This window comes from Caretta caretta, chromosome 1, assembly GCF_965140235.1.
Source record: "Caretta caretta isolate rCarCar2 chromosome 1, rCarCar1.hap1, whole genome shotgun sequence".
NCBI classification, from domain to species: Eukaryota; Metazoa; Chordata; order Testudines; family Cheloniidae; genus Caretta; species Caretta caretta.
The window spans coordinates 217,266,520-217,278,160 of NC_134206.1; positions in this window are offsets into that span (position 1 = coordinate 217,266,520).

Here is an 11,641-nt window from a genome sequence, read left to right on the forward strand (position 1 = left end):
TGGTGCATACAGGAAGGCATGCACACACACCCTGATCCAGAGAGATTTGTCTCAGGTGTGTGTTTAAAAAAAGGGTCCCAACATTCTCTCATTTGAGATACAGAGATTAATCCTTATAAACTCAGACTGAACTGCAGAAACCACAGTACCTCCTCTGTACAAGTCTCAAACTCCCTCAAGGCCTGAGTGAGGAAGAAAGTGGTTTCTTTCCCACCACTCATTTCCCCTCAAGCAATGTTGCTCCTTCCTCCCTGCTATTAGTTCCATCTCTTACATAAACATCCTTATAAGAGATAACAGCTGCTGAAAATCAAACGTGCACTCATAAAAACATACAGCTGTAAACAGAACTATGAAACCCCGGTAATTTGACTCTTGGGGAGTGTGTGCTCTCTCTCTCTCATATATATTTTTAGACTGTAAGGGCAGGGGATATCTTTTAACATATATGTCTGAACAGTCCTCAATGTACAGTGGGACCCTAATCCTGATGGGGGCGTCTGAACACTAAAATTATCTGTAATTATTTGTATTACTGTATTAATAGGTCATTAACAAAATCCATTTTTTAAATTCTTAGCACTAGACCAATTCTCTAAAAGATTTTTTGTGCTAAAAGCGTATCTGCAACCATTCTGAGAAATTTCTAGTTTCTACACCAAACCCCAGAGATGCTATTGCTGTTCAATTGAAGGTGGTGGTGTTTTTTTTTCTAAACAATGGTAAAATTGTATTTTTTTCTTTTTCTTCAAACGTCTGGCCTGTTTTGGCTGATTTTGTTCTTTAATCACCTTAAGGAGAGTCTAGGTTAGAAAATTTCTGCCTTAAAGATAAAAAGTTATAAAGAGGTGGAAAGGATCCCTTTAAAATGGAAATGCCCAGGCAACGTTAACTGTAGTCTGGAGCACAGGTGTTGCTCTGCACTCCACCTACAATACACACAAGAAGACGACCATCCCCCACACAGCTGGATGTGGCTCTCAGTGGTCAGCTCTTGTTATGAATTCACTCGGTTTTGGCAATTCTCTTGGATAAATCTGATTCAATAAAACTGGTGACCTCATGTGACCTTAATTTCTCCAGAGTGCAGGCTTCATAGTAGAATTGGTTGAATAATAAAAAAGATGTAAAAAATAATCTCAAACTGCTCTACCCAGCTCATACCCAGCTCCATGAAGGAACTTAAGTTTTATAAATTGTTAGATTAAGCTAGTTCAGAACAGCACATGAATAGCTGAAAAACCATTAGTGGAGAATGAGTGGCTTTTAGGCCCAGATTTGTTCCTCGGTGAGGGTGTCCCCAAACAGGGGCGCTTCGGGCTCCGCAGCTGCAGGGACCAGGGATCCCAACTCCTGTTCAGTGGGAGGGAGGCATTACAGGGTGATCAGCAGCCCCTCTCGCTTGCACCATGATTTCAGGAGGGTCACGTGACAGATTTGGCACTCTTTTCACTGATCCGGCTGATGGACCTCATAGATAACGGGGCCTGCCTGGCGTATTACCTCATATGAGCCCTTCGACTGGGCTACAAGCTTGGCCTCCTCGGAGGGGACCAGTACGTGGCCCTGATACCCTGGTTCAAAGGTCCGAGTGCGCTTCCCGGTTGTAAATCCTGGCCCAGGCCCCCTGGACGACCTGCAAATTCTTCCTCACTAGGTCCCCGGCCCAGGTTAGGTGTTGTTGCAATTGCATGACATACTGTAGGAGCCCCTGGGTCTGGGTCGGTGCCTGTTCCCAGGTCTCCCATATTAGGTCGAGCAAACCCTGAGGTTGACGCCCATACAGTAGGTCAGATAGCGAGAACTAGGTGGAGGCTTGTGGTGCCTCTCTCATGGCAAGCAGTAGAGGGGGAGGATCAGTTAGTCCCAAGAGTGCAAGGTGGAACTTTCAGAGCATCTCCTTGAGGATCCAATTGAAGCGCTCGACAAGTCTGTCCACCTGGGGGTGACAGACTGATGTCTGCAGCTTCTTGATCCCTAGGAGGCCGCAAACTTCACGGAGCAGCCAGGAGGTGAAGTTTGTCCCCTGGTGTGTCACAATCTCCCAGGGTAAGCCCACCTAAGCAATGATCTTCAGGAGTTCTGCCACGATGCTGCATGTGGTGGTGTTCCATAGGGGGACAGCCTCGGGAAAGTGGGTGGCCTAACCCATCACTACCAGGATGTAGTGGTAGCCAGCAGTGCTTTTAGCGAGAGGCCCCACCAGGTCCATCACGACCCTCTCAAAGGGTGTTCCCACCACCGGAAATGAGACCAGGGGAGCTTTCGGTACCCCCGGAGGTACTGGCAGTTGGCACTCCAGGTAGGAAGCGCAGTAATCTTTGACATCTCAGTGTACGCCCAGCTATAAGAACCAGGCCAAGACCCAAGCCAGGGTCTTCACCTGACCCAAATGGCTGGCTGTGGGGACATCATAAGCCATCCTATGTACAGTCTGACAGTGACACTGGTGGCATGACTAGCTGGGACCAGGGCTTGCAGGTCTGAGGATCCTGGGAAACCCTTGTAGGCGCTTCCCTGTCAGCTCAAATCGTGGCCACTGGGCTGTGCGCTATAGGCTCATTGCCGCCCTGGCCATGTAGGCCAGCTGCTTATAAGCCCAGCTGAGGGTGGAGCCCTCCCTTTGGTTCCGGCTGAAGTCAACCCCCATGTTCAGGGGGGCTTCCCGGTCGTCTGACTGGGTTGGAGTGCTGAGACCCCCACGTGGCGCTGGTGGGTCGCCTGGGTGAGCCTCCCTGCGTATCTCAGCCTGCCCTGAAGGGGGTCTCCCTCAAGGGCCATCTGCTCTGGCAGGTCCCAAAGGCTTGTGGTGTGCAGAATCCTGGTGAACTCTGTCCAGTCAAGTCCAAGGATGATGGGGTAAGGCAGCTTCAGGTCGACCCCTACTGTTATTACCCAGGTCACTCCATCCACAGTTAATGGCACTCGAGTACTCGGATACACCTTCACATTCCCATGGATACAGAGGAGCCAAATCTGGCCAGGTCACTTGCCAGGGCAAGCCCCTGACACACTAAAGTCTGCCCACAGCCAGAGTCCACCAGGGTGTGTACCTGTTTCCTGACAAGATCCATAGGAATCATCACCTTGGCAGTCGGGCACCAGCAGGCACGGGTCTCCTCTGTGTAAACTTGCACAAAGGAGCAGTCCATGGTTGGGCACTGTCGCTGGAGGTGCCCAAAGCTGCCGCAAGTGAAACAGGGCCCAATCTTGGCAGGGACAGTCTGGGCCTTGGCTTCCCCCCGCTGTGGCTTGCAAGCATCCCATGGGACTTTGGGATGGGTTGTGGCAGGGGACCATTGTGATGGTCTTTGTCATGGTTCGAGTCCCAGCGGGCTGCTATCTTAGGACTGGAGGGTCTTTCTGAGGTGGGGGTTGGGGGGCTTTGAGCCGCCACTGCAGTTCCAGGTGTAACTTTAGCACCCTTGTGGCCAAGATGGAGTCTGCTCTGTAGGCAACTCTGGCCAAGAGACGGTGTGCGCAGGAATGCAGAAGGAAAAATCCCTTCCACGCCAGGGGCACCTGTTCCAAACCCACCAGAGTGAACACACCCACCCACCGGAAAAGTACAATGGATATAACAACGGGAGATATTTATGTACAGAGGCATGAGGGGAGAAAAACAACAAGGGGAAGTATAGGGGGAGCAGTAGAACAGGGTTGCATTCAAACCAAGGCCCCTCAGGCCCAGTGGTAGCACAGTCTGAAAGGGCAGACACTGAGCAATGTGTCTGCACACAGTCTGGAAGTCCTGAGCAAAGTTCCAGTCCAGTGCTGAGTCTTGGGTGCTCCTGGTGGTCTTCACCACCAGTGAACTTTCCCCAACAAACCCCTCCGGTGCCCTCTTCTGCCGCTCTTTGCAAAGCCACAGAGCAACCACCTCCCCACTTAACTAGCTGGCAGCCTCCCTCCTTATTCCCAGTGCAGAGTCACAAGCCCCAGTACTCACGGCCCCATGCAGTTCTGGGCAGCAGTGATACTGGATCCAGCTCCGGCCTGTCCTTCTCAGGCGATTCCTCCCTGGCACACTGCTCCTCCTGGCTCCTGTCCTGGGGTGTCCCCGATCAAGCGCCCTGTCCCTCTCAGGCTTCAGGCAGGTTCGCTGCTGCTTTCCTTTTGTCCAGGGCCTCCAGCCTGCAGCCCCCCTCTCCCCAGAGCTCCAGAGCCACACCCCCAAGTTTCCCATCTTTCTCTCACTGCTCCCCCGCCCCCCTAGGAAAAAGATTTAAAGGGGCCATGCTCTCTAAACCTCAAAGAGGTTACACAGGCATCACAGGAGCCTCTGTGGCCAGGAAGTCCTCCATGAGGCCAGTTGCCACCTTTAGGGCGGTGGGTGGATGTCGCAGGATGCAGGCACTCCCTCGGGGCAAGAGGATAGGCACAAACTATTCAACAACCACCTGCTCGGCTACTCTGGTGGTGGAGTGCCACTTGGGTTGGAGCTACCACCAACAGGTGTCCTTAAGTTCCTAAGAGTGGACAGGTCTTTCCCCAAAACTGGCACCAAAAGGTTTTGTGGGTGATGTCTAGGTTGTCCAGGATAGCCATCCTTACCGCCCTGTTGTCGTGGGTCTCATCATTGGGGAGGTTACGATATATGGCCTGGGCTTCCCCCGTTAGGTAGGGGGCCAAGAGTGTGGCCCATTGGTTTGGGGCCCACCTGTCAGCCGAGATGACCCACTCAAAGACGATTAGAAAGGTCTCTGGGTCATCTTCTGGTCCCATTTTTGTGAGGTGTACTGACAACACGGGGGTACAGAAGTAGTCGCTCCTCTGGGAGCTGGGCTGGAGGGGCTAGGCAGAAGGGCAGACAGTTGCTGGAAACACAGCTGCTGGTACTCCAGCTGCCAGATCAGCTGCTGCTGCTAGGCCCCCAAGTTCCTGGAGCAGCTGTTGTTGTTGTTAGAGCTGGGTGGCCTATTGCTGCTGCTGGCTCTCAGTTCACCATTTCATCAGCTGATCCAGTTCCAGGGGTAACACTCGGCCTGGTGGCGGGTTATGAACAAGTGCAGTCCCCCTCTGTCTCAAGGGGCGAGGGCTGCCCGCATTCTGCACCATGTGTAGGAATTTGTGGTTGTCCCTCCACATCAGCCACGGAAGGAGGCTATGCCCCATCACTCTCGGATCCCTAGGAAGGCAAGGATTATTGGACAATTAGCGGTCTCTAAGGCCCTGGCCCTCTAGGCAGGGCCAAGAGGCAAGTAATCCAGCGCTCTGCCTCAGGCAGGGCAGAGCAGCAAATCTAGAAGCTCAGGCCCTCAGCCAGGGTGGAGCACTAAACAGTTTAGGGGCTCAGGCCCACAGGCAGGACGGAGCAACAAACAGTCTAACGTCCTAGGTCTGGCATACAGCAGACAAACACAGGCCTCCTGACCAAAGGTGGGTGGAGGCTGCCACCCCAGAGGTGGTGTTGGCAGCAGAGGGTAGGGGGGACTCGGCCCATCCTATTCCAGTGGGTCCCAGCCCAGGGCCCTAATAGCGGTGGAGTATTCTGCCACTGGATCACCAGGGTTCCAGCCAAAACACGCTGACTTGGATTCAGGCAACAACACAACCAGACTATAGTCCGGTGTCCCTGGGCTACTTCCTACACTCCCCTCGCTGGGTACCTGTATGTTGGGGTTTTTCTCCATCTCCCCAGGGTACACCACCAGCGGCATTCCCAGTAGCTCCTCAGTGTCCAGGTCAGCTGGCACTTCTGGTGATCCTGGCGAGCCCTTAGCACTGTAGAGGTCCTCTTCAGGCTCCCGCTCTGGCAGCGGGTGGGAGGCATATGTCTCCCTCAGCAGCACCAGCCCAACTGAGATGCTGGGCCCACCTTTTACACTTTCTGTCCTGCCCCTCTGCTTCCAGGGGTTGGACAGTTGTTCCTCCCCATCAGTCTCAGAGGGAGGCCATGCCCCCTTGCTACAAGGGCCCTGAATCCATGCTGGTGTGTTTGGCTGGTAGCATGGGGCCAAGCATATGTTAATACTTGACCTACTTCCTTACCTGCCCACTTTGCAGTGTGGAGACAGCAAAAGTGCAGACACCTGGCCTCATGTTTAGATAGTCCCCCAATGCCATTCCCACAATGTCCTGCTTCTGTATCTCCTGGCATATCTAACTACTCGCTTCCCACTTGCCCTCTATGCACTGGAAGCTACCTGATAGCTCTTCAGGTAATGTCCATAGGGGTGCTCCAATACAGGTGCACATATACCTCTCGAGGCCTTGATCAGAGATTTCTAGCAAGCAGCGCCTGTTCAACCCACACATGCGCCCTTTGCTTCCTCATGGCAGACACCGAGGCTATATAGGAGTGCGTGGGGTGAACCACCCGGAGTTCCTTCTCTACCACCTTGGCCCAAGGCAGCGCACTAGTGTGTCAATCTTGAGCATACTCAGCCTCTCTCTTCACTTCTTGTAAAGTTAGTTTAGTTTAGCATTGTTGTTAGCATTAGTATAGTTAACGTAAGAGGATTGCTTTTTCCCCTCTCTTTACTCATGTGAGATTTGTCTTCTTCTGGTAGGGTATGCCTAATTCCCCAGGCTACAAATGTTGTTTCTTTCTGTTTCTTCCATTGACTGCTCCCCCATGGGAGAACGTGGAGGAAGAAAACTCCCAGTTTGTCTCCTCGGTTTCTGTTAGGGATTCTCCTACAACCCCTCCAGAAATCTGCCTTCACTCAGGGAGGATGTTGCAGTGCATCAAGCATAGTGGAACCAGCCCTATATGCCATCTCCCTCTCCCTTATGGACCCCCCACAATGGAAATCTTGGAACCACTGGGTTGCCTATAGGTAACAGTTCAATAAACCACTGGTACCATCCTGGAGGGAGACCGGAGGTCCACATCCTTCCTTCACCCTTTCAAGACAGGCAAAGACATTTGAGGAGTTGGAAGCTAGGGTAGATGAGGAAGTTGCCCCTGAAACTCCTATTTCTCAGTAATTGCCAGATAAGGTGCTTATGCCTGCCCCTCCTTCCATCACTGACGACTTCAGACAGTTCCAGAACCTCATTAGAAGGGTAGCGGACACTCTGCAGCTCCCTCCTGGATCCACCTAAGATGGTATGGCAGACACTATTCCACTGAGTGTAAATGGGCAGACAAGTAATAGTATGAGCCTGCTAAGGACTGTGACCTTTTGTTTTCCCATCCCCCACCTCACTCCCTCATGATGGATGCTGTGAATGAGCAGGGTAGATATCACTGTTTCAGGGCTACACCGTATGACAAGGACCAAAATGATTGGACCTCCTTGGACGAAAGTCTTACTCATCCACAAGCTTGCAGTTCTGATTGTAAACTATCAGGTGGTCATGGCTAAATATAACTTTACTAATTATAGCAAACTCCTGGCCTTTAGTAAACACCTGCCACAGCAGGGAACAATTCCAACCAATTGTTGCTGAGGGTCAGCTGTTGGCCAGAATGGCTCTTCAGGCATCCTTAGATGCTACAGATACTGCTGCCAGGTCCATCTCCACAACAGTAGTTATGCACAGGGCATCCTGGCTCCAGCTTTCAAGGTTTCTGAGAAAGGTCCAAAATACAGGAGAGCACCTCCCCTTTGATTGTCACAAGCTTTTCTTGGAGACCCCGAATGACTCCCTGCTCATGCTTAAGGACTCCAGGGCCATCTTATGTTCCTTGGGCATGTATACATCTATAAGTAAGAAGCATTTCAGGAGGGCACAGACTGCTCAGAGATCAAGCCCTGCTCAGTTCTCGGAGTACCAGAGACCTGCAGAACCCTCCAGAAAGAGAGACAGGTTTCAGAGGAGGAGGGCCGCCCATCTTCCCTCTGGGACATCCAGACATAATCTAAATAACAGTTTTGATGATTGGTCAAGGGTTCAAATCCTCCTGCTCCTCTGATTTTACAGTTGAACCTTTTAGCCCATCTCCCTTACTTTGGGGATCACCTTGTTCATTTCCATCAGGATTGTGAGCAGATTACCATGGACCAATGGGTCTTGGAGGTCATAACTTTGGGCTACATTGTTTAGTTTTTGACATACGCCTTCCCTTCCACCACACTTCCCCATCCCTCTTCCCCGTCCCTCTCTCACAAGCTTCTACTAAGGCAAGTGGTCTCTCTCCTCTGGCTAGGAGCGATATAGATGGTTCCTTTCCCTTACAGGGGCAAGGTATTATACTTCCTAGTACCGAAAAAGCATAGAGGTTGGAGGTCGATCTTAGATTTAAGACAGCTGAACAAGTCTGTGAAGCCCCAGAAGTTCAGGATGGTGATTTTCACAACTATAATTCCTGCTCTAGAAGAAGGGGATTGGTTTTCATCCCTCGATCTACAAGATGTCTACTTCCATATAGCCATTCACCCATCACACACAGGAAATACCTGATTCACTGAGGGCCAATATAATTTCCAGTACAGAATGCTTCCCTTTGGTCTTCAAGGCTCCAAGGGTGTTCTTGAAGGTTCTAGTGGTAGTGGTGTCTTACCATGGACAGGAAGCGATTCTCATCTTCCCATACATTAATGACTGGCTTCTCAAAGGCTGCTCTTTTGAGGCACTGTTATCATCCACTCAGAATGCCCTTGCAGTATTCCAAGAGTTAGGCCTATAGCTAAACATAAAGAAATCCATGTTAGTACCAGTGCACAGAATTCAGTTCATAGGGGCATGCTTGGACTTAGTGACAGCCAAGCATACCTCCCTTTAGACAGATTTGTGATTCTGTCATGTCTGGTAAGAACAACTCAGGGAAGCCCTTGGACCTCAATTAGGAACTGTCTTTAACTCCTAGGCCACATGGCAGTGCGCCTTTGTGACCAATCATGGAAGGTTACACATCTGCTATTTCCAAGGTTGGTTGAGAACTCTCTGACCAAAGATGCCCTGGGAAGGCAAGCGGCCATCCACTTCCATATAAAGAACTCCCTGAATTGGTAGAAGGAGTGACTCCACTTGTGTAGGCATCCCCTTCTGCCACCCAAACCCATTAGTGACTATAACAGCTGCTGCATCCCTGTCAGGGTCGGGAGCCTAGCTTGGCACCCTCACAGTTCAGGGTGGATAGACAGCTTATGAGTCCTGTCTCCACATCATCCTGTTGGAGCTCAAGGTGGTAAAAAAAACATTTGTCTCCATTTCCTGCCCTTGATCGGGGCAGAGTGATCAGGATAATGATGTACAAGAAGGGAGGCGCAAGATCCCCCTCCTTGTGCTCCGAAGCTATAAAGCTCTGAAACTGGTGCATAGTCAACCACATCCAGCTTTCAGCAGCCAACCTTCCAGGCATCTGGAATACCACTGCTGGCATCCTCAGCAGACACTTCTCCCATGACTACAAATGGGAGCTGGATACTCAGATCCTCCAGGACCTATTCCAGAGATGGGGATGGCCAGAGATTGATCTTTTCTCCACCTCCAAGAACAGGAAGTGTCCTCTCTTCTGTTCAAGAGGGCATGGGGGGCACTGCTGCTTGGGGATTGCTTTCCTGCTACTGTGGAAGAGGAATCTGTTCTATGCCTTTCCCTCAATGTCATTAATTCTAAGGGTGATGAACAGGATCAGGCAGGACAAGGCCAGAGTTATTCTCATGGTACCTACCTGGCCAAGACAAGCTTGGTACCTGTGACCGTACACCATATATTATTCATTGAGATATTGTTATGATATGAATATGGCATAACTAAGATGTGTTCTACGCAAGATGGGTCATGTAAGATATCATTGGAAAGGTTATGATTTACTGAATAGGATTATCCTCTTTGTATGCATGTATCTTTTCTGTATCTGAAGCTAGGAATATGGACTATGTATCATTACAAAAGTGTTTGCACCTGAGGAACGCTCACCAGACAAAATGCAATCAGGCTGTCTGCTTAATCAATAGGCCATTAGGGAAAACAATAGGAACACAGAAGATGCTAATCTCCCACCTTCCTGACAAGCTTCCTGGGATGCTGCTTTGTCACTGCAGGGTCATGTGATCACGCCACCTGGTAATGGACCCCATTTTGGCCTACTAGTAGTTTTCCATTAATAGGGGGTAGGGATCAAACTAGGAAACAAAAGATTCCCACCATATGTAAATCCTATTTAAGGCAGGTAAGTGAGTTAATCTTGGTTCATCCCTGCCCAGGATGATTGCTGAGAACATCTAAGAAAAAAGGACTTGGGGGAGAGCTGAGCCCGGGCTGGAAAAGGTCTCTCGCTTGTGAAAGAAATGCCTAAACCAACATTTAAGGTGAGAAATTATGTCTTGTAACCAGTTTCTTTAGTGTATTAAGCTTAGTTTGCGTTTGTTTTATTTCGTCAGTAATCTGCTTTGCTCTGTTTGCTAACCCTTATAATCGCTTAAAATTTACCTTTTGTAATTAATAAACTTGTTTTGTTTTGGGGGGCAAAATCTGTGCATATGTTCCTCCACATTGAGGGAGGGAGTGAAGAGCTTATGCTGTACAGTTTTCTGTGCAGCGCAAGACAGTGTAATTTTAGGTTTGCACCCTGGGGGGTGGGGGGGATACGCACTTGAGTACCGAGCAATTCCCTAGCTGAGTCTTCCCATGCAGAGCTGATTTCAGTGTCTGTGTCTTTCTGCAGCTGGGTGTGTCCCTATCTGTGTGTGTGCTAGAGGAGGCTTGAGGGCCTGGCACAGCAGGACAGGGTGAGGGAGCCCAGGCTCCTGGAACGGGCAGGCTCAGTGGGACTCCAGTACATGAAGTGGCACCTCGCAGTGTATGGGGAGGGGGGCAATCCGTCACAGTACCCTTACCTGCTTCAGCTGTGTCCAACAGCAGATCAAGCTCCCAGCCCTATCTCCTGTCTCAGGATGCAAATCCTGCACTTCACCCAAACCTGGCAGTTCAACATCTCAGAGTCTGGCTCCTGGATGGTTCTCGGGAGTACACTCCTGCTCCAATGGTATAGAGCAGGTGTTATTGCTCAGCAGAAAAACATCAACCCACACGACTTACCTGCAGAAGTGGAAGAGTTTCACCCACTGGTGCGGTCATTGTTATCTTCAGCCTGAGTTGGGTTCCCCTTTCCCTCATCCTGATTTACTTGCTGGATCTGAACACATCTGGGTTATCCATCAGTTCCATCCAGGTACACCTGGCTGCATCAGCCTTTCATCCCCCGGTCAAGAGATGTTTCCATTTTTGCTCACCTGGTATGGTTCAGATTTATTAAGGGGTCTGACTAATCTCTTTCCCCACATTAAACACCCCATTCCTTCTTGGACCTCAATCAAGTTCTCAACCACCTCATGAGGCCCCCATGTGAACCAATGGCTACCTGATCCCTTCCTCATTTGTCTGTGAAGGCGGCCTCTGTAGTTATCAACACATCAGCCCATAGAGTAGGGGGGTCTTTGATGGTGGATCCACTCTGTACCACATTTTTTCGTGATAAGGTCTATTTATGACCCACATCCCAGGTTGCTGCCCAAGGTTGCTTTGGACCTTCCATCTTAGCGAATTGATCCATCTACCAGTATTTATTCCAAAATCTCTCAGTTCTCAGCAGGAATCCTGCTTCCATACCCTGGATGTTAGAGGGGCCTGTCACGTTATTGACTTGAACTGGGACGTAATAGAACATGCTTGCAACCAAGGTTCTGTTGTGGCACCAAATCTTATATAAAGTGGGTCAAATGAGGTGTCTCAGACAAGGTTATGG